This window comes from Symphalangus syndactylus, chromosome 4 (genome assembly GCF_028878055.3).
Source record: "Symphalangus syndactylus isolate Jambi chromosome 4, NHGRI_mSymSyn1-v2.1_pri, whole genome shotgun sequence".
Classification (NCBI taxonomy): domain Eukaryota; kingdom Metazoa; phylum Chordata; class Mammalia; order Primates; family Hylobatidae; genus Symphalangus; species Symphalangus syndactylus.
Window position 1 is genome coordinate 148,195,864 of NC_072426.2, and position 24,571 is coordinate 148,220,434.

A 24,571-nucleotide genomic window follows, 5' to 3' on the forward strand; every position below is an offset into this window, starting at 1 on the left:
TCTCGTTCATTGCTAGTTTTGGAAGACAGCTTGGGAGTTTCTTACAAAGTTAGACATAGTCTTACCTCAACATCCAGAAATGATACTCTTGGATATTAATGCAACTGATTTGAAAACTTATGTCTACACAAAAACCTGCATGTCAATGTATATAGCAGCTTTATTCATAATCATCAGAAAGTGTAAGTCACAAGATGGCCTTCAGTATGCTAATGAATAAACAAACTATGACATATCAATACATTGGATACTGTTTAGTAATAAAAAGAAATGAACCATTAAGCAATGAAAAGACATGCATGAATCTTAAGTGCATAATAGTAGGTGAAAAAAGCCAGTCTGAAAAGGCTACATCGTATATCATTTCAGTTATATGAGATTTTAGAAAGGCAGTTAAAAGACCATTAAAAGACTATTGTATGTTAGGAGTCTGGAGAAGCATAATTCTCCACTTCTTCCATGTGGGCTATGCAAGCTGACACCCTTTCAAAGGCTACAATGTGGAAAACGTAAAGAGTAAATTTACATTAGAGAAATGGACAAATACTACCTAAGCCCGATGATGAAGACCAACATTAACTGTGACAAGGAATGTCGATAGCAGTTGCCTTGATATGATAAAAGGCACTTTACCTTTGTGGCCTTCCAAATATGTATAAATTATTCTAACCATAAAAAAACCCCAAAATCATCAAACACTAATTAAGGGACATTTTACAAAATACCTTCCCAGTACTCCTCAAGATTGTCAAAGTCATTAAAAACAAGGAAAGGGCAAAACTGCCATAGCCAAAGAAGCTGAAAAAAACATGACTAATTGTAATATGGTGTCCTGGATGGGACCTTGGAACCACAGACATTAGGAAAAAATTAAGGAACTCTGACAAAAGGCATGGATTTAATAACGAGGTGTTAATATTGGTTCTTTCCTTGTGAAACATGTATTATATAATGTAAGATGTTTCTAATAGGAGAAACTGGGTATGGAGATATATGGAAACTCTGTGCTATCTTTGCATTTTTTTTCTGTAAATTAAAACGGTTTTAAAAACAAAGTTTATATTAAAAATATTTAAAATGTCATGACCATCTGCCTCTTCTGTCATATAGCCACACCTCCATGGCTAAGACACAGGAGTAATTAAATGGTTCTTTTATTAAAGAAAGCAAGAAAGGAAATATCTTCCAATGTGATAGAAGAAGTCACTTTAAACTATGCAGTTTTCCCTTTCAGAACTGTCCAATTCAAATGTTCTCTGACAGAATTTGTTTATATTATTAATTCTGAGAGTCTTGATAACTCTTATGCTTGAGCCAAAATTAAAATGCCAGGAGAAGTATCCATTTCAAAGGAAAAAGGAAGTGGCTACCCACATCATTACATAAAGACTTGTGCTCCTGAGAAACAAAGAAGTGAACCAGACAGAAGATAAAATGCTAGATGAAAATTGATGATAATAATTGCTTGAGAAGGCTTAGAAAAATAACTAGAAAATCACAGTGGGTACTTTCTGTTTTCCTTGCTTGCTGAAAGACAAATAGAAACAAAGTATCAGGTACAGATGCTTCTGATATGGGATCACACAATAACAGCACTGCTTCAGACACACTCTGATGAAAGTCAGCTTTCTTTCAAATCATTTTTTTAAAAAAATTATATCCTTTATTTCCTGTTTGGTGTAAAAAAAAGGAGTACGGATCTTTATACAGATAGAGTGAAGTGGAGATTTGCAAAACCACAGAAGTATTTTAAAGATTGTGAAATAATCATAATAACAATTATGTATTAAATAAGAATGGTAGTCACTGCTCTAAATATTTAACCTGGTTTATCGTATTTAACTTCCCAAACCACCGTATAAGGTAGACATTACTATTATCATTCTCATTTTACAAAAGAAAAAGCCATATCCATAATGCTTCAGATTGATGCTCAGACCACTTCCCTGCCTTCCAGTCGTAAGTACACAAGTTTACTTAGCCTAAAGAAACTTCTCCTAGTTGTCAATATGATTAAATTGTATAAATATTATTTAATTTTCTCAAGTTCTGAAAATAAGATATATTTAACCATGAAGATTTAATAAGGCAAAAGTATAAGGACAGATGAGTTATGTTTTCCATTAAAATACTAGTTTTTAAACTCAGAGTATTGACACTCTGCAACAGTACTAAAAACAACATTTGGGAGGCTGACCAGGGAGAATTGCTTGAGGCTAGGAGTTCAAGACCAGCTTGGGCAGCATAGTGAGACTCCATCTTAACAAATACATTAAAAAGCATTAGCGAGTGTCGTGGTGCAAGACCATAATCCCTGCTACTCAGGAGGCTGAGCTACAATCACACCACTGCTCTCTGGCCTAGGTGACAGATAAAGACCATGTCCAAAAAAAAAAAAAAAAGGAAACATAACAACAAAAGATAATACTGTTTCCCCACTTTCAATTTCTATTATGTAAAAATCCTCATTTGCAGTTTTACAATGCTATCTATATGGCTATCACCTTTTGATTAAATAATTCTATTGTCTTTATGAACTCTCTCTGACTTGTATTTGGCATATATTGAGAACTCTTAAAATTCAGTAAAATACACAAGAAACAATACAAACTAGACAAAATATTTCAGCAGACATTCCACCAAAGAATATACATAAATGTCAAATATGCTTATCAAAGATACTCAGTATCATTAGTCATTAGTGAAATGCAAATTAAACTCAACTAGATACCACAACAAACCTCTTAGAGTGGCTAAAAATTACTCAAAATACAAGTGCTAGCAAGAATGCAGACAAACTGGAACATTCAAACGCAGGTGTTAGGAAATAGTACAGCCCATTTGAACTATTTGACAGTTCATTACACACTCACTATCAACCCAGCCACTCTACTTTTAGGTGTTTGCCCAACTAAAAACTTATGTTTATGCAAAAACCTGCATATCAATATTTATAGTAGCTTACACCTGTTGGTGCAATAGTAATTGCGTTTTTTTTTTTAAATGGCATTACTTTCAATGGTAAAAACTGCAATTAATTTTGCACCAAACTAATATAAAACAATTTGGGGAGAATTGGCACCTTTACTATGTTAAATGTTCTATCAGTATTTGATTTTAAAAAATTTCCCTTATTAACATTTTGTAGTTTTCACCATGTCAATTCTGTACATGTTTTGTTATATTAATATCTAAGTAAATTTTCTTTGGAATGATTGCAAATGGTAATTGAGTTTTAATTTCAGTTTTTAAATATTCCTTGTTAGCATACAAATTGTGATTAAGTTTTGTTTGTTGATCTTGTAACCTGCAGCCTTGGTGAACTCACTTACTGGTTCTAGGAGTATTTTATAATATATTTCTCGGGCTAGTCTACACACCACCTGTTATGGTGAGGTCCCCCTTGCTGGTTGGTGCACAGCTACCTGGGTATTCCTGGATGTGGGAGTGGGGTTTCTGGATGAGCCTGCTTCTACTGGCCCCTCTATGTTTACTGGGTCCTGATTGATTCCTCTTGCTGGTGGAATCTTGCTTCGTATTATTGGAGAGACATGCATTTGATCCAAGGGAGGCTTAATCCTTTCTGAGCCACCTTCTTTTGCTAGATTATGGGCTGGGAAACACTTGTCCTGTGTGGCCTTCTTCTGTTTGGTGGGGGAATATAAGACAAACTGCCATTATAATTTTTGGCTTTCCTCCCGTCCTAGGATTCCAAATCAGTTTGTCTTCCTCTTCCCTGCTTAAAACGTTTCCCCTAAGGGTATACAAAAACCTTCATTTTCTGGATTTTACCTGTAAGGGATAATTGGAAGGACAGCCGAGTTCAGGTAAGCCGATTTATTGTCAGTCCTGCCGGGCTACCTCCTGACAAAAGCAGAGGAGGCAGCCCCGCTTACAGACTGTTGCAGGGCTTTACAGGGCAAGGAACAGGGTCAGGGTGGGGGAGCTGAGTTGGGTGTGCAGGTGTCTTGACTGCATCCTGGAGATGTCTTTTGCCAGCTTTGTTATGCGAGGTGAACAGACATGTTAACCGCATCCTGTAACTGACTGGATAGTAACTGGAGGAGTCAGTGAAGGGTGGTTTGTCTTTAGCCCTGGGGGAGCTGTGCGGGATGTCACAAACGACTGCATTGTAAGACCCATGGGAAGGGAGGGGGAACAGTCTGGTTGGGGTGACCCTAACATTACCTATCACTACAAATTCCCTGTCATGTGCTCTAGTCATACTGCCAAAAAAAAAAAAAAAAGACAACAGCCAGAGTTAATAGGCAAAGACAATTGCAGAAGGAAGCAAGACTATTGCAATAGGGGAGACAGACTAAATTTAACTCCCCCGAAACAAAAGATGGGACAGTTTTTAACGACAAAGTACTAGAGGAAAAGGGGGGAAACATAGACTCTCCACAAAGCCAGAGTCCCTGCTGGTGCGCTTCCCGCCTCGCAGTTTGAATCCCAGGTTCCACACAGGAAGAGGAGGGGCTAACTGCCTTTCTGCTGCAAAACCCACAGGAACTTCCTGAGTTTCCACCCCAGTGCCCAGGCCAGCTGGAGTTTTTCTGGGGAGTCCTTCCCACCTGTCTGCCTCATTTTTGTATAGGATTTACATAATTTCATTGTTTATACATCTCTCCTTCACTCTGTCTCTTACATCTCTCTTTTTTTTCTCTTTTTTTTTTTTGTTGAGACAGACTCTCACTCTGTTGCCCAGGCTGGAGTGCAGTGGTGTGATCTCAGCTCACTGCAATCTCTGTCTCCTGGGTTCAAGCGATTCTTCTGTCTCACCCTCCCAAGGAACTGAAATTACAGGTGCATGCTACCACAGCTGGCTAATTTTGTTGTTATTGTTGGTTTTTTTTTTTTTTTTTTTTGAGATGGAGTCTCACTCTGTCACCCTGGCTGGAGTGCAGTGGCCTGATCTCGGCTCACTGCAACCTCTGCCTCCCGGGTTCACGCCATTCTCCTGCCTCAGCCTCCCAAGTAGCTGGCACTACAGGCGCCTGCCACCACGCCCGGCTAATTTTTTGTATTTTTAGTAGAGACGGGATTTCACCATGTTAGCCAGGATGGTCTCGATCTCCTGACCTCAAGTAATCTGCCCACTTCGGCCTCCCAAAGTGCTGGGATTATAGGCGTGAGCCACAGCCCCCAGCCTCTCTCATGTATATCTATATATGAAACTCTATCCCCACTCATGATATAAAGCTTGAAGCTAAATAAGCACTCAAAAATACTTTAAATTGAATAACTAAAGCAATTTTCACATTGTGTTAAAATTTTAATAATATGTCTCTTCATTCTTGTCTCTGAATAACTTGAGTTCATTCATCTTGTGAAAAAGGCCCTAGCACCTTGTCTGGCAGCTGCTTACTGATTATTTAATGAACAAATGGATGAGTAATAATAATTTATAAAGCAAAATTATTTTTCCAGAAAAGTAGCAATTTTGTATCAAAACTTGGAATGTCATATTAAAGTCTTTAAAAATTAATTTACATAAGAATTAAAAGCCTCAGTTTTTATGTTTAAAAGGTAACTGTGTCTTTTTTCCTTCAACTATTAATTTTGTTTTTCACAAATGGCCAACTCTTTTTTTTAAATGACTCCTTTTCTCCTAGAATCAGAAATTGTACTTTGAAAATGTACTCTAGATTTAACAATTCAAATAGCCCACTAACACTGACAATTTTGATGTAAAAGAATTATTTTCTTCTGGGAAATTTTATATTTATGCATTTAAATTTCTCTTGACTATTTTTCCATGTACTTCAGAAAGCTATGAATTTTTTTCAACCTTCCACTTTTGTGTGTAGTTATCAAGTTTTAGCTCATCAAACTGCTGAATTTAAGCTTTATCTGTCTAATTTCCTCTTCCAATATTCTTTAGCAGTTCACAGTCTTCATTTCTCATTTCAGGTAGAGTACAAAACATGTTCTCCCTGCAGTCTCACGAATTGTGAACAAAAACTGAAGTGAAAACTCCCAGTGCATAACTCGTCAATACTCCTGTGATCGTATAACCATCAGCAAGACAACAAATTTGATTGAGCCCGCATCCAGTCCTCTTTGCGTGGAATCAGACCTCTTTCGCAGTGGAAAGGAGCAGGTAAAACAAATAAGCAGAGGCACAAAATCATCACCAAACCAGACTCACTGAAATGCCAACACTGGCATGTGCGCAGACATTTTCTACTCTAGACTTACTTCTAAACAGCAATGCCAACAAGCATGAGAGGTGAAAAAACGTGGATAAATACATGTTTGGTTTATTGAACTAGGTCTTATCATATCCAAATTAAAAACAAAAGGCACATCTCAATTTCAAAATAAGGTTCTGAATTTTAATTCTCAGATTCATGGAATTTCTTTTTGATTCAAAATTCAAACTCTTCTATTGAATATATCCTTGAGATAAATGTCTCCCAAACTTAGCACCAGATTCTCCCTTTTTCTTGTAGCCACATGAATCTATGTATTTTCCCTACCAGAGTCTCCAAATATACTGTTGATAGAAACATAACTTTCTATTAACAAAAATTGTTTATGCATATCTACTAATTTCTTACATTGTATTTCCACCAAACAAACATAACCAAGATCACACACATATTCAATGCTACACTGAGAATACCTTAAAAGCTAATATTTTAAACTTTGTAATTAATTCTGTTTGTCTCTATTTTCATTTAAAAAAATCTCTTTGGCTAGTACCTACCATAATTTATACCCAGTCTCTCTCTCTCTCTCTCTCTCTCTGTCACACACATACACACACACACACATGCACACATATACACAGTGAGAGGGAGAGTGGGAGAGACTGTTTTGAATGTTTTGGTTAATTAACTATAATGTATTTTTCTCATTTGTATTTTATTTAAATTTTCGTATTTACTTTCGTTGAAATGAAATATTTTTCCAAATATTTTTATTGAAATGACAATATATGAGGCCAGGCGCGGTGGCTAACACCTGTAATACCAGCACTTTGGGAGGGCAAGGCAGGTAGATCACTTGAGGTCAGGAGTTCGAGACCAGCCTGATTAACATGATGAAAACCATCTCTACTAAAAATACAAAATTAGCTAGATGTGGTGGCACATACCTGTAATCCCAGCTACTCGAGAGGCTGAGGCAGGAGAATCACTTGAACCTGGGAGGCGGAGGTTGCAGTGAGCCAAGATCATGCCATTGCACTCCAGCCTGGGTGACAAGAGTGAAACTCTGTCTCAAAAAAGAAGAAGAAAAAAAAAAGGAATGACAATATATGAGGTTTTCCTGAATGGGGAGAAAGTATAATCAGAGAGTAAAGATGTAACAATTCTTGGTTTATAACTTCAAATATTAGGATCTAGCGGTAAGCTACCTCAGTCTATTTGGGCTGCTATGACGAAGTCTGTATCCTCACATGGTAGAAAGGAAGGCGTCACAAGCTCCCTCAGGCCTCTTTTACAAAGACATTAATCCCATTCATGGGGCCACAGCCCATAGGACCCAATCACTCCCAAAGGCCACACCTCAATATTATCACATTGGGGTTTAAGTTTCAACATATGAATTTTGGGGGACACATAAATTCAGACCATAGCATAAGCCAAGTAAGGATTTTGAATGATCTTGTAGGAAGTGGGACTATTTTTCCCATCCTTCTTTTCCCCTTTGTCCAAACTAAATGAAAATTTTGCAGTGAAAAAAAGGGGAAAGTCTGAGGAGGAAACCAAAGGGCTAGACACTAATGAGATCTGGGAAAGCAGTTCTTTCGTCTCAAAATTGGCCACAGTATGGAACGATGAAAAGAAAGGATGTCAGGAATCAAAGAATAGATAAGACTTATTGTGTGTTCATACCTGAGCATCTAGGAAACCTAAAAATCTCCCCAAATCTCCTAGGGCCAGGAACATGGATTTGGAACACCCTCACAGATAGGTCCCGTGTGATTTGGTCAGATAAGAGGAACAATCTCATATTTCCTTAACTGGCAGAGAGTGGAAGTTAAGGAACAGAAAGCAAATGGATCTGACGATGTTTTGTAATTGTGATTAGAAGAATCTAGAGATTAAATTAGATTGGACCGCAAAGCTAGTGAGCAGACTGGGGTCTGGGATAACAAGAAGCTCTCTGCCTGAAAGTGTGGAGAGTAGGATCCCAACAGAGGACAGAGCACATCCACAGGCCAGGGGCTTTGCTCTTCCCTCACTATATATAGTGGTCATACAACCTCTTAGAAAAGAAAATTCTAGAGAGAAGTGAAAGAGAAACTTCTTGAGCTCCCTAAGTGTAAATTTGAAGTGACAAAGAATACTGAAATAATTGAGTTTAACTTGAATTGCTTATGACTATCTAACATGAGGTGGAAAAGGAGCTTTTGTGATATGTTAAATCATAGAAAAGTCAAGAAGTTACATGCCTACCAAGCTCTATTTTTTAGAAAAAAAACTTTTAGGTTCGGGGGTACACGAGCAGGTTTGCTATATAGGTAAACACATGTCACAGGAGTTTGTTGTACAGAATATTTCATCGCCTGGGTATTAAGCCTAGTACCCAATAGTTATTTCTCCTAATCCTCTCCCTCCTCCTTTCCTCCATCCTTAAGGAGGCCCCAATGTCTATTGTTCCCTCTTTGTGTCCATATGTTCTCATCCTTAAGCTCCAACTTATAACTGAGAACATGCGGTATTTGGTTTTCTGTTTCTGTGTTAGTTTGCTAAGGATGACGGCCTCCAGCTCCATCTGTGTTCCTGCAAAAGACATTATCTCTTTCTTTTTTATGCCTGCACAGTATTCCATGGTGCACATGTACTGCGTTTTCTTTATCCAGTTTACCATTGATGGCATTTAGGTTAATTCTGTGTCTCTACTATTGTGAATAGCGCCACAATGAACACAGGTGTGCTTGTGTCTTTATAGGAGAATGATTTATATTCCTCTGGGGTATACCCAGTAATGTGATTGCTAGGTTGAACGGTGCTTCTGTTTTTAGCTCTTTGAGGAGTTGCCACACTGCTTTCCACAATGGTTGTACTAATTTACATTCCCACCAACAGTATTCCCTTTTCTCCACAACAATGCCAGCATCTGTTATTTTTTGACTTTTTAATAATAGCCATTCTGACTGGTGTGAGATGGTATCTCATTGTGGTTTTGATTTGCATTTCTCTAATGATCAGTCATATTGAGCTTTTTTTCATATGCCAAGTCTATTTTTAAATATCATTAGTGAATTAATTATGAAGTTTATTACCTTATATTTCTCTTTGATATACCAGCATTATTATGATATAATGTATATATCATAAAGTTTGTAGTTTCTCATTTTCTGATAATTTCAGTATCAGAAATCTCAAAGAGTTTTAATTTTAATCTCGATTTCCTCCATATTTACCGTTTTCTTTCTTTGTATTTTTATTTCTGTTTTTTAATGTATAATCTTATGGTTCAAAACACTCGGGTTTTTCTAGTGTCGATTGCAATCATAATCTTAACTGATACAAATTTTAACGCTGATATTGCAGTTTAATTTTCTATAACCAAAACTCTTCTTTTTCAATTCATCTTATTATTTTTTCACTATGAGCCACATGTCTGTTGTGATATTTAAAAGTAATATATCAGAGCTTCATCCCCAGAGATTCTGACTCAGGTCTGGGGTTTCCCATCTCCCACAGCAGATGCTGATGCACAGATGGAATTGAAAACCGCTGTCGTAGTTATCTTTTCGGGGTCTGTCAGTCTTTTGTCTAGTGAGTCTGTTCATCTGAAATGGGACCTTCAATGTGGCACACAGCTAACTTTTCTGATATTATAATTAGATGCAAAAAGATAGGTTAAAAGAGATATAAACAATTCTCTAGTCCTTTAGAAAGCTGTGAACTAAAGCAAAATTAGTACTTTTAGTTATATTATATTACCTGAATGGATAGAGAGAAAGAAAAATGGATACACAGATGATAGATAGATACATAATCAATAGAGATAAAGACATAGTACATATTGTTGTAACTGTCTTCATATATTATAGGCATCAAAGCTATGAGGAGCGTGAGCTGCCAGTGTTATAAATTTTTTACTGAAATACCCTAGTTTTACAACTGAGGAGCCCTTGTTTGGAAAACCAGTCAACCTCCTTAGATAAGATCTCTCTGGTGTCAGTTCTCAAATAAAATCAAGTTATATAACAATAAAAGGGTTTACATATAATACAGGATATGTCATTAGAAATGCATTGAATGCTTACCAAATTTCCAGGTACCTTCCCATGTGGAATTCAGAATTTATTGTTAGATTAATATATGTAAATAAAAAACATAAACTCAATAAACCCATGTATAGACAGGACACTTTTGGGACACTATGAGGTTTGGGACCACAGGGAACCATTCTTGGAGATCTTCATCAAGTTAAAATATTCTATCTTAAAGTAAACGTACTACCCCATTTATAGTGAACGTCTAGTAAGATTTTTTTTTTTTGTTTGCTTTTTGTTTTGCCTTTTGCTGCTTTCTGATACAGTTGAGGCTTAGGTATTTAGGAAGCAATATAAAAATTATCCATATTTACGAAATAGGCAAGTTAATCTGGTTGACTTAATTTACTTAGAAGTTTTGATTCAATAGATTCCCAGTGGGGCAGTCCTACCATTTACTCTTTCCTTCAAATACTTAACACAGTATTTCACTTCATTATTCATTTAGCAATTATCAAAAAGGCTCTATGGCTCTGTAAATAGAAAGATGTAGACTTCTGAGTCAGCAATTTGGGGTTTGCTCCTGGATTACATGAATCACTTATTTATGTGAAGGCTTAGTTTCTTCGTTTGAAAAATGGGCACTTCTCTTACAAGTTTGCTCACGAGGATTGTGTTTGCACTGGTAGAAACATAGAATATGCCTCAAATATTAACTAAATAGAGTTACCATATAATTTACTATCCAATCTGGATACTTTTGAGAACAAAAGGAGGTCAATATTAATAAGAACACTGGGACAACAGGTACAAATCACAACAGCCCAGGGCAAAATTGGGATGCAGGTCAATCTAATAAATAATGGCATTGTAGACCCTCAATAACAGCAATTCAGTCTCTTTCATTGTATTCCTCTGAGAGTAGATAGTTTAAATCTAGCAATCAACTTGCACTGTGGAAATTCTGTCTCTATAATGTTAATGTAATTTCGACTTGAATTCCCAAATAAAAGTAAAAAGTGAAAGAAGTTTTTGAGCAGTTTTCTTTAACATGTAGAACAAAGAAAAGTGCCTAATTAAGATTTCGAAATGTCAAAAAATATTATTTTTAATTTATCTTAATTTTTACTTAACGAAGATAAATTTGTTACTTATTTGACATTTTTTTGGAACAACATTTTACGAAGTTTACTACTTTAGCAGAATATACCATTTCCTAAATTTACTTCGTTTATGTTCTATTACCACTGTAAACTTCCCCCCTCACTCCTCCCCTGCCCTGGCAACCCCTTATAACTTTAAAAAGTTATTTTATTTTCTTGACAAAACACTGCAGTTAAAAACTACCTATATATTTGTTCTAAGTTGCTCCCACTTGTATTTGAATGGCAAGGATAAAATAAAGCCTCCTAAACGGTACTATTTTTTTCATTGTTATTCCACATTACAACTAAAATTTACCTTCTATTGAAGCATAAAGTTCATGTCATGTCACCAAAAAGACATGGGCATGATATCCTTATTTTTTTTTTCAATTACGCTCATATCACTAAGTGTTATCCTAGGAGGAAAAAATGATTTGGAGAGTGATCTTGTTCAGTTTAAAAGAGTATTTTTATGCCAATATAGAACAATAAGAATTTATCATCTAAGATAATATTTTAAATATAATGAGTTCTTCTTATTCCAGAGATTGTGACTTTCCTGAACAACAGGAGCAAGAATCAATGCCAGATTCTCTCCTCTAAAAATAATCAATTTGTCACTACAGGTAAATTAATTTCACTTTTTTTCACTTCTTAGTACAAGGGGGTTTTAATTTCTATTATAATAAAACACACATTTTAAATAGATGTCATTCCATACACATTGATACTTACTTGTTGCATTATGTACAGAACCAGTAAAATCTTCTTTTTTTTGAGAACCAGTCAAATCTTTACTCACAATTTGCAAATAATTTCCATAGAGCCTTCTTCCTCAATGAAAGAGGTCACTAATTCCTTCACTTCACATCCTAAAGCTGGAATGAATTGTGTCAAGCTGTTAGCCATCTAGGCCACCAAAGAGAGTTATGGAAATGATGATGTATTCATTTATAAACACTCCTAGCTATTTTCTCAGCTATCATCAATTTTCCATTCTATTTTTAAAAATCATAATACTTTGATATATTTCTAAAGATTCTTACTGTTGAATCCCAAGTTATTTTACTCTTTTTCAGTTGTCAAAGTTCAAAAACATCTGACTTTTATATTGTGAAAAATAACCTTTTATAAACCTAAACATCCGTAGTCAGACCAGGCCATCTCTCCCATTTTATCAGGTGATTTCTCAACCAGAATTTCTATATCAAAAACTACAGTATTCTTTAAGGTTCTCAAACAGATCATATTTCCTTTCCTCTGAATGTCTTCATATGTGATGCTACCTCATTTCTTTACGTACCCTATTCACCTGGCTAGTTCCTAAGCATTTCAAATTTCAGGGTATTTTTTTTTCTCAGAAAGCATTTTCTGAGCCTCGGATTGAAGCAGTTCCTATTCCTTATCCAAATCACATTTTATACTTTTTCATATAAGAAGGATCTCAGAATAGCAATTAATTAGTGCCTGCCACACTACTTGAATAAGGTATTAAAACATTATGACAAATTGCAATGTTAAAAGCCAGGAGTGAAAAGAAGCAAGTGATACAGGTTAGGGCAAGTTTTTCAGAAATTAATGATATTTCATTGTTCGTAGTCCAACAAAAGTGTGGTGGCAGCTGCATGGTCTTGTGCAATAATAGATATTAGAGATGATGAAAGATTTTCATGACTGCAGCTGAAGAATATGAGGAAATATTCTGACTAGCTATATCTGAAAAGACATTGGGGACAATAAATTATTTGAAGGGTCTCTAAATATAAATGAACATTTCAGCATGTGGATATGGCCACAAGGAAAATTCAAAGTGGAGATAACAAATAAGAAGGAAGATTTAAATATTAAAAAACCAAGAAATCTTGGGGCGGGTCAAGAAGTCTACTAGGTAGAATGAATTATGTGGAAGATATAAAACTACAGAATTTGGGGAAGTTAACTAAGGGTGGAACAGAGAGAAATGGAATGGGAATGTGAAAATACTGTTCCTAAGTCCAGTAATGCCACCCTAAACCAAAATATTAGAGAAGTAGATGAGCAATTAAGAAGACTTGAGAGTGAAGGGATGCATGGTGGATTTCTTAAGATTTTATTTGTAATACCATTTTTATGAAGGAGGAGGAAAAACTTCTGTATATACAAAAGTGCTCTATGTTTCTTTCCTTTTTTAAATATTCAGACTTTGCTTAGGTTTCATAAAATAATGTTTTCACAAAATGTACAGCAAAACAAAGATAAACTTATACTGCTCAGATGACCTTGTTTTGAGAGATGCTTGTACCAAATATGAATTACAAGATGATCATGAGATCATCTGAATACCTTGACTGGGGCTTAGGATAAGAAAACAGGGGATTGTTGGTATAATGTTTTATTAAGGCTGCCATTACAATCACCACAAATTGGTGGCTTAAAACAACAGAATTTCATTCTCCCAAAATGCTGGAGTTGAAGAGTCCAAAATCCCGGTGTCGGCGGGGGAAAGCTCCCTCTGAAGAGACTCTGGGGCAGAATTCTTCCCTGAATCTTTGAGTTTTTGGTGGCTCAAGGAATTCCTTGGCTTGTGGCAGCATTACTGCAGTCTTCGTCTCCATCATTATGTGGGTCTCCACATGGCCTTCTCTATTATGTGACTGTGTCTTCTCACCTTCTCCTTTCTGATAAAGGCACTTGTCATTAGATTTAGGGAACACCATAATCCAGGAAGATCTCGTATCAAGGTCCTTAACTTATTTATCTGCAAAGAGTCTTTCTTCCAAATAAGAGTACATTCACAGATTCCTGGGATTAGGACATGGGACATATCTTTTTGGGAGCCACCATCCAATCCACCACAGATAGTAGCACTTCTTTTTTTGATCACAGTACTCATAAATATATACTTTCTTTTCCATTTCCTTTTCAACACTGTCTAATTCACGAAGTACTGATGTTGGCTAAGAGGAGACTTTAATTACCTCCTCCAGAAATCATCTAGAATAAGGAATAGGCAAAGTTTTACTATTATGGTTTGAATATTCTGAAAATAGGACAGAAAAATGAATCATCAAACAACTGGATATTTTCCCCTTTAATATTTCAAGTACATATTTCACTCCAAGCCAGCATTTGCAAATAAATGCCATTTTTATTTTTAAACAATTTAGAAAATATTTTATCATATACCTTTGAATGAAAATAATAAAATAAATGGGTTTTGGCAATTGTTCATTAGAATTGAGAGATGTAAAATAATTTACAATATTTCATTTTGAGTTATGCTCATCAATTGTTCACATTTCCTAAAATCAGGACCTCATGGAAAAAATAAAGTTTGCCTGCAAAAGCTTGAAAGGCAGATCAGATTTCACAAGGATGGATTATCCAAATAAAAGACACAATACACATTTAGATGGAAAGAAACAAACAAGCCTGAGGCTACCAAGTTTATAGTTAACTGGTGGAAAAATAGCCATTTTCTCACATGATTATCAGAAACACAAGACTGATCACAAGTCAGTGTTGCAAATTTTATGAATACAATCTTTCCTTTTTCTCCCTCTCTTCCTTCTATCCTCCCTCCCTTCCTCTCTCCCTCCTTCCTTTCCTCCCTACCTCCCTACATTTCTCCCTCCTTTCTTTCTTCTTTCCCTCCTTCGTTCCCTTTTATTGAGGAGTCAGAAACATATATAAAGGGAAGATTTTATATAGTTAGGGGTATATTTCAAGGTACACTGTTTTTGCTATTGTTTTTAATATCTCAGGGTAAAGTGGTTAGTTTTCTTCCAGGGCTGTGGGAAGTGAAGTAAGTGCATGATCACACCTCATGGTGGCAGAACAAGATATTAGTTTTGCTTTTTCAGTACCTCATCTGATCAAGGATTTGTTCACATCAGCTTATTTAGCTACTTTTAGACTTGGTATCATTAACATGAAGGTTTGCTTATTTAGAGTTATTTAAGTAGACATAACATGAGATATTAATAGACAAAACCGCAATGTTAACATGATGACAGCCATATGATATTAAAACTTGAGGGTTAGCATATGCCTATGGGGTCCATAAAGTCCCTAATGTTATAATTAAAACTACTTGTGTGAGTCAGAATGATTTTTACAGCCTTTATCTGCTTTTTTTATAAAGATCAGAAAAAAGTGCCATACAAAGTATTTTTCTCAGATTTCTTTGAAGCCTCTCTGACTTTTTTTCATACTAGGATCTGCTATTTTGCCAACATTCCTTGCCTATTTAAAAGTGATATTAATTATTCAGTGACATTAATTACATATTCTAGAAGCACTTAACAGACATCACTTCACGTGTGAAGTGGGTCTTTTTGCTTAAAACAGGGCTTATAAGACCTATTTAAGTAATATTTGACTCTAAATGTGACATTTTCAGCATGGTCATGATTATACATTCCATTTATCCAAGTAAAGCCAAATAAAAAAAGACAAATCTATTGACCTATGAAAATGATTATGCATTCATAACTAGTAAAGGGAATCAGTCAAGCCTTTTAGCCTAGTGTATAACCATTGTTTTAAGTGGTATCATACTCAAGAACAGTAAGATTTTCTAACAAGAACATTAGTTAGAAAATCATCATTAAGTTTTTATGATTAAGTTTCTATGCTTTAATCTGTAGTACAAAATTTTATATGGTTATTATTTATAAATCCAGGGGTCAATTAAGATTCTATTTACTGTGAATTTGTATAATTTCCATTTATACAAATACAGTCTGTTAAATTAAGGATTATAGATGGTATAAGAAAAAAGAAATTTCAAATTATTTTTGTTTCATTCTGTTCTACCTAATAATTCTTGTTATCTTGGTCTTTGGGTAAAGGTAGCAGTGTTTTTAAAAACTGACCTGCTTCTGGATTAAATGAATCATGGAAATCCTGATGCAATTACCTGATGTGTCAGATAAATGTCAGGTTGTTGTGGTGGTGTTGTCTAATACAGAGAAGCCTGTCCCCATGGGTTGATTCCCTGTATCAAATTTAAAAATACTGTATTAATCTGTTTTTACACTGCTATAAAGAAGTACGTGAGACTGGCTAATTTATAAAGAAACAAGTTTAATTGACTCATAGCTTCACATAGCTGGGGAGGCCTCAGGAAACTTACAATGATGGTGGAAGGGGAAGCAAGGCACATCTCACATGGCAGCAGGGAGCAGGGAGAGTGCCACACTTTTAACCATCAGACCTCCTGAGAACTCACTCACCGTCATGGGAACAGCATGAGAGAAGTTCACCCCCATGATCAAATCACCACCAGGTCCCTCTCCTGACAAATGAGGATTGCAATTTGAGATGAGATTGGGGGAACACAGAGCCAAACCATATTACTCTACCCCTGGCCCCTCACAAATCTCATGTCCTTCTTACATTTCAAAACCAATTATACCTTCCCAACAGTCCCTCAAAGTCTTAACTCATTCCAGCATGTAACTCAAAAGTCCATGTTCGAATACTCACCTGTGACCAAAAAAAAGTCCCTTTTGCATATGAGCCTGCAAAGTAAAAAAGTTAGTCACTTTCAAGATACAAAGGGGGTAGAGGAATTGGGTATATTCTTCCATTCTGAAAGGGAGAAATTGGTCAAAACAAAGAGGCTACAGGCCCTGTGCAATTCCAAAACCTGACAGGGCAGTCATTAAATCTTAAACCTTTGAAATGATCTCCTTTGACTTCATGTCTCACATCAAGGGCACGCTGATGCAAGGGGTGGGATCCCACGGCCTTGGGAAGCTCCACCCTTGTGGCTCTGTAGGGTACAGTCCGATGACTGCTTTCATGAGCTGGCATTGAGTGCCTGCAGCTTTTCCAAGTGCATGGTGAAAGCTGTTGGGAGATCTACCATTCTGGGGTCTGGAGGATGGTGGCCCTCTTCTTACTGCTTCACTAGGCATTGCTCCAGTGGGGACTCTTTGTGGGGGCTCCAACCCCACATTTCCCCACTGCATTGCCTTAATAGAGGTTCTCCATGCAGGCTTCACTCCTGCAGCAGACTTCTGCCTGGACATTGGGGCATTTCCATACATCATTTGAAATCTATGCCGAGGCTCCCAAAGTTCAACTCTTGTCTTCTGCACACCCACAGGCCCAATACCACGTGGAAGCTGCCAAGGCTTAGGGCTCGTCCCCTCTGAGGCAATGGTCAGAGCTGTATCTTGACCCCTTTTCATCACAGCTGGAGCTGGAGTGGCTGGGATGCAGGACATCATCTCCTGAGGCTTCACAGAGCAGTTGGGCCCTGAGTCTAGCCCACAAAACCATTTTTCCCTCCTAGGCTTCCAGGACTGTGATGGGAGGGGCTGCTGTGAGGATCTCTGAAATGCCTGGAGACATTTTCCCCATTGCCTTGGCTGTTAACATTCAGCTTCTCTTTGCTTATGCAAATTTCTGCAGTGAGTGGCTTGAATTTCTCTGCAGAAAATGGGTTTTTCTTTTCTACCAAATGGTCAGGCTGCAAATTTTCCAAACTTTTACACTCTGCTTCCCTTTTAAAAATAAGTTGCAATTTCAGACCATCCCTTTGTGAGTGCATGACTTTACACTTTCAGAAAAAGCCAGGTCACATCTTGAGTACTTTGCTGCTTAGAAATTTCTTCTGTCAGATACTTTAAATCATCTCTCTCAAGTTAAAAGTTCCACAGATCTCTAGGCCAGGGGAAAAATGTTGGCAGTTGCTTTGCTAAAGTATAGCAAGAGTGACCTTTGCTCCAGTTCCCAATCAATTCCTCACCACCATCTGAAACCACCTCAGCTGGGACTTCATGGTCCATACCACTATAACATGTTGATCAAACGCATTCAGCAAGTATTTTGGAAGTTCCAAACTTTCCCACATCTTCCTGTCTTTTTCTAAGCCCTCCAAACTCTTCTAACCTCTCCCCATTACCCAGTTCCAAAGTCACTTTCACATTTTCAAGTATCTTTATATCAGCACCTCACTTCCAGTACCAATTTTCTGTATTCGTCCATTTTCACACTGCTATAAAGAACCACCTGAGACTGAGTGATTTATTTTTAAAAAGAGGCTTAATTGATTTATAGTTCCACATAGCTTTGGAGGCTTCAGGAAAATGACAACTATGGTGGAAGGCAAAGGGGAAGCAAGTAACATCTTACATAGCAGCAGGAAAGAGAGAGAGCAAAGGAGGATCATCGCTCTCCATCAACCATCAGGTCTCGTGAGAACCCACTATCATGGGAACAGTATGGGGGAAATCCACCCCCATGATCCAACCACCTCCCACCAGGTCCCTCCCCTGACACATGGGGATTACAATTCAAGATGAGGTTTGGGTGGGGACACAAGAGTCAAACCATATTAAGGACCTTCTATGGTCCTGAATTGGTGTGTTATTCTTTTGATATTTCTTCCAGAAGAGTCAACTTCTGATCTTTGACGTGTAGCATGAGCCTTACCATAAATGTACAGAAAAAAAAATAGAAGTCATTCAGTGATTATAAAACTGAATAGTTTTATTATAATAATACATACTCATTTTATGAGAAACTATTCAATGGTTACATTAAAAGTAAGCATGTCAATTTATTGTCTATAATTGCCCCCATCTTTGTACAAGAACACAAAGGTGCTTTTACTTATACTAAAAGGTATACCACTGAAACACACTTATATAGTAATGTTTTATTGTCTATAAATAATTATAAATAAAATTATAAATTATATATTGTTAAATATAAAATTATAATTAACTTAGTTATAAATAATGTGGAATCAAAAAGTAATAGCAAAACTTTGAAAGATTTTGAAATATAAAATACCACATAGAAATCATGAGATACAGCTAAAGTTGAACTTAGAATGAAATGTGTATAAGGACATATATTAGAAAAAAAGAAATCACCCATCTCAAGAAGTAAACACATTCATTTCTAGAAATAAAAACTAAGAATAAAAATCTGAATTGGAAGAAAGGAAAGATAGTTTAAAAAAATTAAATTGTTTTTGTAAACTAATAAGATCAGCACTCTGCCATCTCACTCCCTAAGTTGTTGATGTCCTTTCATTTCTTTCCATGCATGGGTGGAATATTATTTTTTTCTTTTTGTTTTATTTTCATTTCATATTCAAAACATGGTCAGGAAATGTCAGCATTCTAGTCTCCTTATTTCTATTTTTTTTAATTAAACTTTTCTTTAGCTTCAGGGATCCACACGTAAGTTTGTTACATAGGCAAACTGTGTGTTATGGGGGTTTGATGTACCGATTGTTTTGTCACCCAGGTAGTAAGCATAGTACCCTATAGGTAGTTTTTCAATCCTTATCCTTCTCCCACCTTCCACCCTCAAGTAGGCCCTCCTGTCTGTTGTTCTATCCTTTGTGTCCATGTGTACTCAATGTTTAGCTCCCACTTATAAGTGAGAACATGCAGTATTTGGTTTTCTGTTTCTGTGTTAGTTTGCTAAGGATAATAGCCTCCAGCTCTGCCTATGTGTTCTCAAAGGACATAATCTCATTCTTTTTAATGGCTGCATAGTATTCCATGGTGTATATGTACCACATTTTCTTTATCCAGTCTGTCATTGATGGGTACTTGAGTTGATTCTTTGCTATTGTGAACAGTGCTGTGATGAACATACATGTACATGTGTTTTTATGGTGGAACAATTTATATTCCTAGGAGTATATACCCAATAGGATTGCTGGATTAAGTGGTAGTTTTGCAAAACTGCTTTCCACAATGCCAGAATTAATTTACAATCCCATGAGACGTGTATAAGCATTCCCTTTTCTTCACAACCTTGCCGGCATCTGTTATTATTATTATTTTACTTTTTAATAATAGCCATTCTGAACATAGTATCTCATTGTGGTTTTGATTTGCATTTCTCTAATTAGTATTGTTCAACTGTGTTTCATATGCTTGTTATCCACATGTATGTTCTCTTTTGAAAGGTGTCTGCTCATGTCATTTGAACACTTTTAAATGGGTTGTTTGTTTTTACTTGCTAATTTGCTTAATTTCCATATAGATTCTGGATATTAGACCTTTGTCAGATGCATAGTTTGCAAATATTTTCTCCCCTTCTGTAGGTTGTCTTAAAAATTTACTTTGTTGATAGTTTCTTTTGCTGTGCAGAAGTCTTTTGTTTACATAGCTCCTAATTGTCAATTTTTGTTGCAATTGCTTTTGGCATCTTCATCATGAAATTTTTGTCTATTCTTATGTCTAGAATTGTGTTTTCTAGGTTATCTTCCAGGGTTTTTATGGTTTTAGGTTTTACATTTAAGTATTTAGTCTATCTTGAGTTGATTTTTGTATATGGTGTAAGGAAGGGGACCAGTTTCAATATTATGCATATGACTAGCCAGAATTCCAGCACCATTTATTGAATAGGGAGTCATTTACCTATTGCTTGTTTTTGCCAGCTTTGTTGAAGATCAGATGGTTCTACACATGTGGCTTTATTTCTGAGTGCTCTGTTCCATTTCTTTAATCTATGTGTCTGTTTTTGCACCAGTACCATGCCATTTTGGTTACTGTAGTCTTATAGTATATTTGGAAGTCAGGTAATATGATGCCTCAGTTTCGTTCTTTTTACTTAGAATTGCCTTGACTATTTGAGCCTTTTTTGATTCCATATGAATTTTTCAAATCTTTTTTTCTAATTATGTAAAGAATGTCATTGGTAGTTTGATTGGAATAGCATTGAATCTGAACATTGCTTTGGGTAGTATGACTATTTTAAGAATATTGATTCTTTCTCTCCATGAGCACAAAAAGTTTTTCCATCTGTTTGTGTCATTTTTGACTTCTTTCAGCAGTGTTATGTAATTCTCATGGAAGAGATATTTTACCTCCCTCATTAGCTGTTTTACTAGGTACTTTATACTTTATACTTTTTGTGGCTATTATGAATGGTATTACGTTCTTGATTTGGCTCTCAGTTAGGACACTGTTGTTGTATAGAAATGCTATTGATTTTTGTACTCTGTTTTGTGTCCTGAAACTTTGCTTAAGTACTGTATTAGATCTAGGAGCTTTGGGGCAGAGACTATGAGGCCTTTCTAGTTATAGAATTATATTGTCTGTAAAGTGAGATAATTTCATTTCCTTTTTCCTATTTAGATGCCCTTTATTTCTTTCACTTGCCTGATTGCTCTAGCTAGGACTTCCAGTACCTTGTTGAATGAAATTGGTGAGAGAGGGTATCCTTGTCTTTTTCTCGTTTTCAAGGGGAATGCTTCCAGATTTTGCCCATTCAGTGTGATATTGGCTACGGATTTTTAAAGATGGCTCTTAGTATTTTGTTGAGGATTTTTGCATCTATGTTCATCAAGGATATTGGCCTGAAGTTTTCTTTTTTTGTGGTATATCTTCCAGGTTTTGGTATCAGGAAGATGCTGGCCTCATAGAATGAGTTGGGGTGGAGTCCGTCCTCAAATTTTTGGAATAGTTTCATTAGAAATGGTACCAGCTCGGCCGGGCACGGTGGCTCACGCTTGTAATCCCAGCACTTTGGGAGGCCGAGGCGGGCGGATCACGAGGTCAGGAGATCGAGACCATGGTGAAACCCCGTCTCTACTAAAAATACAAAAAATTAGCTGGGCGTGGTGGCGGGCGCCTGTAGTCCCAGCTACTCGGAGAGGCTGAGGCAGGAGAATGGCGTGAACCCGGGAGGTGGAGCTTGCAGTGAACCGAGATCGCGCCACTGCACTCCAGCCTGGGTGACAGAGCGAGACTCCATCTCAAAAAAAAAAAAAAAAAAAAAAAGGTACCAGCTCTTCGTTATACATCTAGTAGAATTTGTCTATAATTCTTTCTGGTCCTGAACTTTTTCTGGTTGGTAGGCTTTTTATTACTGATTCAATTTTGGAACTCATTGTTGGTCTGTTCAGGGATTCCATTTCTTCCTGGTTCAGTCTTGGGATGTTCAATGTTTTCAGCAGTTTATCCATTTCTTCTGGGTTTTCTAGCTTGTGTTCATAGAGATGTTTTTAATAGTCTCTGAGGCTTTTTTGTATTTCTATGGGGTCAATGGTAATTTCCCTGTTGTCATTTCTCACTGGGCTTATTTGGATCTCTCTCTCTCTCTCTCTCTCATTAGTCTATCTAGCAGTCTATCACTCTTATTTATTTTTTCAAAAAGCCAACTCCTGCTGGATTTGTTGATCTTTTTATGGTTTTCTGAATGTGTCAATTTCACTCAGTTCAGCTCTGATTTTTATTATTTCTTGTCTTCTGCTATCTTTGGGGTTGGTTTGCTGTTATTTTCCTAGTTCCTCTAGATAACAGGTTGGTTGTAATTTGAAATCTTTCTGAGTTTTAGGTGTGGGCATGTAGCACTAAAAACTTTTCCCTTAACCCTGCTTTAGCTGTGTACAGAGATTCTGGTATGTTGTATCATAGTTTTCATTCGTTTCAAGTAATTTCTTAATTTCTGCCTTAATTTCATTGTTTACCCAAAAGCCATTCAGAAACAGGTTGTTTAAATCCCTCATAATTGTATGGTTTTGAGCAATCTTCTTACTTTTGATTTCTCTTTTTATTGTGTTGTGATATGAGAGTATAGTTGGTATGATTTAGTTTTTCAATTTTCTGAGAATTATTTTATGGCTGATTGTATGGTCAATATTAGAGTGTGTGCCATGTGCAGATTAGAATAACGTACACTGTGTTGTACTTGGGTAGAGAGTTCTCTAGATGTCTGTTAGGTCCATTTGGTCATGTGTCAAGATCATGTCCTGAATAACTGTGTTAGTTTTCTGCCTCTGTGGTCTGTCTAATACTGTCAGTTGGAGGTGAAGTTTCCCACTGTTATTGTGTAGTTGTCTAAGTCTTTTCATATTTTTGTCTGACAGAGCTAATTTGGAGAACTAGTCTTTGTGCTCTGGGATTCTTTCCTCAGTTTATCTATCCTGCTGTTAATACATGTGAGCATATTATGACATTCTTGAAGTGAGTTTTCCAGGTGTATCAGATCAGTTTAGTTATCTCTTAAGGTGGACATTTCATCTTTTACCTCCTGTATAGTTTGTTTGTATTCCTTAGATTCCTTGTCTTGGGCTTGCACTTTCTCCTAAATCTTGATGATCCATCTACCTTCTGAATTCTATATCTGTCATTTCAGCCATTTCAGCTTGGTTAAGAACCATTGCTGGGGAACTACTGCAATCATCTGAAGGTAAGAAGACAATCTGGCTTTTTGAGCTGACAGAGTTCTCATGCTGGTTCTTTCTTATCTGTCTGGGCTGATGATCCTTCTGTCTTTGAAGTTGCTGGCCTTTGGATGGAGTATTTTGCTTTTATCTTCTTTGATGCTCTTGGGAGTTTGATTGTGGCAGAAGGTGGGTTCAGTCCACTGACTTCACTTCTGGAGGATTTTAGGAGTCCAAAGTTCAGCTCGGCATGCCTGGGATGGGTGCTCTAACTCTGGTCAGCTGGTACTGAGCCCCCCAGCTTGTTTTTTGGCCCCTTGAGGTTATGAACCTGGTGCGCTGGAAGGGCTGAGGTTTTCCTGGTACACTAGCCACAACACTTCAATTTCCAGGGGCTGCCAACCAAAGTGCTTTGTTGGGATAGAGGCAGTGGGATCTGTGCTTGCTCACATGTGCCAACAGCTGCAGCAGCATGGTGGGGTGCATGCACGTTGGCTGGGCATGGGCATCTAGAAGGGGTAGGGTTGTCAGCCTCTCTGCTAGCACTTGTGCTGATGGTGGCAGTGGTGATGGCACTGGCAGAGCTGAGGTTGTTGGCACCTGTGCACAAGTTTGTACCAGCAGTGGTGATGGCACTGTGGGGGTGAGTTTCCTGGCATCTGTGCATGAGTTCACATCGGCGGTGGCAAAGCAGCATCACAAGGTGGGGGTAGCTAGGTGAGCTTGTGCTGGCAAAGTGGTAAGGGGACCATGAGTGAGTGCATGCTGGAAAAGCTGCATGGGGAGTCTTCAGCGAGGGGAAACTGGGTGGGCTGGTGTGCACTGGTAAGAGTTAGTCTACTGGAGCTTTCCAAGGCAGGCATGGTCTTCTGGCAAAGGAGCTATAACGTGAGCCCCCAGGAACTGCCCTGGTTGGGCAACCGAGGCTGCACTGCAAGTAGATGTGGTCAGGCTGGGGCCTCAGGAGATGCCAGTAGATGGAGGGGCACTCAGTCTTGCCCTCATCCCATGGACATGACTGTTGTGCTCTGTCCAGGTCCTACAGTCACCCTGAGGCTAAAGTCTCCTAGAGTTCCTAGAGGAGCATGGCAACCTTTGGGGGTTGAGCATCACTGGCCA

General features: G+C 37.2%; 1 protein-coding gene across 9 annotated transcripts in view; it reads left to right on the top strand.

Moving 5' to 3' along the window:
* The window catches only part of ADAM29 (ADAM metallopeptidase domain 29), a 67,741-nt gene that overhangs the window by 19,982 nt on the left and 23,188 nt on the right, over window positions 1-24,571 (top strand). For 5 of the 9 annotated variants that reach the window (XM_063638450.1, XM_063638449.1, XM_063638443.1 and 2 more), the window contains exon 2: window positions 5,914-6,103. The gene's annotated coding sequence lies outside the window, so the exon portion shown is untranslated. Of the gene's footprint in view, window positions 1-3,733; window positions 3,828-4,716; window positions 4,807-5,913; window positions 6,104-11,870; window positions 11,952-24,571 lie in introns of those variants that run through there. The other 4 variants (XM_063638445.1, XM_063638451.1, XM_063638448.1 and 1 more) reach the window with 3 other exon arrangements.